At 47.5% G+C, this 4,423-nt stretch overlaps 1 non-coding gene across 1 annotated transcript; it reads left to right on the plus strand.

Moving 5' to 3' along the window:
- The first annotated feature begins 4,241 nt into the window (after nt 1-4,241).
- On the plus strand, nt 4,242-4,423 carry LOC144669740 (U2 spliceosomal RNA). Its single transcript, XR_013573721.1, has one exon. It is a non-coding gene; the product is annotated as a U2 spliceosomal RNA (small nuclear RNA).

Here is a 4,423-nt window from a genome sequence, read left to right on the forward strand (position 1 = left end):
TCTACTAATGGAAGTCAAATTACTTTTGGTTATTTTAATGGACTATCTCTTTAAATCTATGAGCAGTGGGCAGCCCAGCTCCACAAGCTTTTCACACACAATCTGGAAACAGGCTTTTTATTGGGGTGTGGGGAGCTGTGTAGCTGTTGGGATGAGGCTCTTTGTCAGAACACAGTACTCTCCAAACAAAGGGTCAAAGGGACTCGAAATGTTAGCTGTGTTTCTCTCTCCACAGATGCTGCTGGACCTGCTGAGCTTTTCCAGCATTTTTTGTTCTTGTTTCAGATTTCTATCTGCATCCAGCATCCATCAGCAGTATTTTGCATTTACTCTCTGATCAAATCATGAGTTGTCTGCAATTTTCCGTTTGAATGTCAGACCTGATCTGCAGGGTGTCTTTGTTTTCAATGTGTCTCACTTCTCACTTCCTTGCATGTCTGACCTATCCACATGTTCTTTGTTTTGCTAATGTCTTTAATTTCTTCAATGCTTCTTTCCATTGTTTCCATCTCACTCAACAATGCAGCAGTTTACATCACAGAAACGAGCTGAGATAATTTCACTTTGGGTACAATCGGGAAATTGCACGGGAAGAACACTTGAAATTGTGCAGGTTAGGTTAGGCTTCTGGCCACCAATTCATTTGGAAAATCATGAATGCAAAATCTCCCTGAACCAACGCAACAAGGCAGAATAATAAAAAGTAACTTTATTTTCTCTGTATTCCTTGATGCATTTGAATGGTAGGTGACAGATAATGTTTCAGTGATATATCTGAAACTGGTTTATTGTAATAAAATGAGAATTTGTAATCTGGGTGACCAGTTGTCCCTGAGTAAGCTGATTTAAAATGGCAGAAAAAAAATTATACTGAACCACTTAATTGTTTCATTGGGACACATCAGTAAGTTTCTTATTAAATTAAACAATTCTGATGCGACAAAAACTTTTAAAACATGCCGATGTCCACTACATGCTTTAACCTGGTCTTGCAGGGTATAGCAGAATGGTGCAACTCCCCTGTTTACGATGAGCAGATGTAACAGTCAACAGAACAATGTTTTTACAGCTGCCTGACCATGCTTTACATTTCTTCTGAAACTGCTCCTCATTAAGAGTTGCTTTTCTCACCTTCAATGTGCCATTTACATGTGGGTATTTGCGCTGAAGTTCAGCTCAGGGCCTTGCAATTTTTCTCCTGTGCAGCTAGGCCAGACACTGCCCCCTGTTGGATTTCTGTGCAACTGCAGGCACAACCACACTAAGGCAGTTGTCCACGTTAGAAAATAGGGTGACAGCACCTGTACCCCGCTTCACCCTGTTGGCTGCAGTTTCTTTTGCCTGTGCCAGCCTTCCTATCCTTTGTGCTGTACTCTCCTTCCCTCCACTTTCCTCAGCACAGCCTTAGCGAACCCAAGACCACGGCTCATTCTTCTAAACTCCAGAAAATATTGGCCACTCCATTCAATCTTTACTGAACCATTGTTGCATCCCTACTATGGAAAATATATCCTTCATTTGGTGAGGAGACCAAAACAATGGTACACAATACTCTGGGTATGATCTCGCCAAAGCTCCGTTTGTTGCAGCAAGAATTCATGTAAACACAAATAAGGATCCTCGGCTTTATAAATTGAGGCGTGGAGTCCAAAGGGAAGGAAGTTATGCCAAACCGTTATGATACACTGGTTAGGCTACAGCTGAAGGAACAGGAAGTGACGGAAGGTAAGAAATGCTTTATCTGATTGTGCTGTGCAGCAACACAAAGGTTGACAATTCTTCAGGTGTGAACCCTGGTGAGCACCACTGATCTTTTCCAACTATTAAACCACTGTCCAATAGCACAGAGTGAAATGTGCTCCTGTTACATTTTCCTGAAACTGAAGTCGGTTAAACACAGCAGCCCATGTTGAGCAATGTACATTGAGTTTGGCTGCTGGGTAGTGATGCAGCAATGATGTCATTAGCACAGTGACCTAAGACGCCCCAATGCTCAGGCCCAAGAATCCAGGCCCAAGTGTCACTCCGTGCTGAGATTCTACCTCTTCCCGGTGTTGGGAAGAATGGATATGGCTATGTTACCAGAGAACGCTCCATTCAGTTGGAACCTGCTGTATCACCTAACCCTTGTGGAACAGTTTATGCAGAAAAACCTGTTGACCACAAGTCCATCAGGCAGTGGGCTGCACATATTGTAATGTGGTCCTGCGGGAAAAGGAGATAGTGAATGCTGTCGGGTGGTTTCCTGAGCTGACTGTCAAAGTAATTTGGAAGAATGCCTCATCACCAAAACTTTCAAATTAGCATTAGGATGTAGCTTGGCTGATAGTGACAAAGGCCCTCCCCATCATGTGCATGACGGGTGTGGACACCTGCCTCATCAGCTTGGATCAGGAGAAGGCCTTTGACAGAATATCGCACACCTACATGGGGGATGTGCTCTCCAAAATGGGCTTTGGGGAGGGAATTCGAAATTGGATCCAACTGCTCTACACTAACATCAGTAGCGCAGTCTCAATCAATGGGTGGGAAACAGATAGCTTTCCGATTAAATCTGGAGTCAGGCAGGGCTGCCCTCTCTCGCCTGTCCTTTTCGTGTGTTGCATAGAACCCTTTGCCGAGTCCATCAGGAAGGATCCGGGCATAAGAGGAGTGACGATCCCAGGCAGTGGAGGCACTCAGGTAAAAGCCTCCCTGTACATGGACGACGTCGCCGTCTTCTGCTCGGATCCGCTGTCGGTGCGCAGACTGATGCACATCTGCGACCAGTTCGAACTGGCCTCGGGAGCCAAGGTAAATCGTGGGAAGAGCGAGGCCATGTTCTTTGGGAACTGGGCTGACCGATCCTTTGTCCCCTTCACTGTCAGGGCTGACGGCCTGAAGGTGCTGGGGATATGGTTCGGAGGGACCGGGGCATGCGTTAGAAACTGGAAGGAGCGAGTGGCTATGGTGAACAGGAAACTGGGCATGTGGGAGCGACGCTCCCTCTCCATTGCGGGTAAGAACCTGGTCATCAGGTGTGAGGTACTCTCGCTGTTGCTGTACGTGGCGCAGGTCTGGCCCATTCCAGACTCCTGCGCGACGGCGATCACTCGAGCCATCTTCCGCTTTATCTGGAGGTCGAAAATGGATCGTGTCCGCAGGGACGCGATGTACAAGCCTCTAGATAAAGGGGGAAAAAACGTGCCCAACATCGCCCTCATACTGATGGCCACCTTTGTGTGCGGCTGCATCAAGCGGTGCGTAGACCCTCAGTACGCAAACACCAAGTGTCACTACGTGCTGAGGTTCTACCTGTCCCCGGTGTTGCGAAGGATGGGTCTGGCCACGCTGCCGCGGAACGCTCCAAGTAGTTGGACCGTGCCGTACCACCTGTCCCTGGTGGAAAAATTTATGCAGAAAAACACCTTTGACCACAAGTCCATCAGGCAGTGGTCAGCACGTAACGTCCTAGAGGCCCTGAGGGATAAGGAGAGGGTGGACCCTGTGGGATGGTTCCCCGAGCAGACTGTCAAAGTCATTTGGCAGAATGCCTCATCGCCAGAACTTTCCAACAAGCACCAAGACGTAGCTTGGCTGGTGGTGAGAAAGGCCCTCCCCGTCAGATCCTTCCTACACGCCAGGAAGCTCACCCCCTCTGCACGTTGCTTTCGAGGTGGCTGTGGTGGGGAAGAGACCGTTGTCCACCTCCTTGTGGATTGTGCCTTTGCAAAGAAAGTCTGGAGAGAGATGCAGTGGTTGCTGTCGAGGTTCATCCCGAGCAGTTCTGTGACACAGGACTCTGTGCTCTACGGGCTGTTCCCAGGGACACACACCGAGACAAACATCAACTGCAGCTCGAGGATCATCAACTCGGTGAAAGAGGCGCTTTGGTCTGCCCGAAACTTGTTGGTCTTCCAGCACAAAGAGTTGTCCCCGACCGATTGTTGCGGACTGGCACAATCCAAAGTCCAGGACTACGTGCTGAGGGACGCACTAAAGCTTGGGGCAGCTGCCGCAAAGGCGCAATGGGGAAGGGTCGCTGTCTAAGACCTTTCTGCCACAGCGCACCGAGAGACTGGGAACTGTTTAGAGCCCCTCGGGCTGTACAGATCAAAATGAAAGGCTGTAAATGATTGTAATATTGTTTGTACTGACGCACCTGGTGATACATTTTGTAAAAGTTTAACCTGGATTGTACCCTTGTAATGTTGTTTTTGAAATGGTTTGGAATGTGATTGAAGATTTTTTATGAATAAAGTATATTTTTACAAAAAAAAAAAAAAAAAAATCTGTTCTTATCAGTTTAATATCTGATACGTCCCTTATCTGGGGACCATATATTAAATTGATTTTTGGAGCAGGGAGATGGAATAGGGGCTTGCTCCGTCCACTCCACGCATCGACCCGGTATTGCAGTATCTCTGGGAATGGTGCACCACCC

Source organism: Cetorhinus maximus, chromosome 29 (genome assembly GCF_964194155.1).
Source record: "Cetorhinus maximus chromosome 29, sCetMax3.hap1.1, whole genome shotgun sequence".
Classification (NCBI taxonomy): Eukaryota; Metazoa; Chordata; class Chondrichthyes; order Lamniformes; family Cetorhinidae; genus Cetorhinus; species Cetorhinus maximus.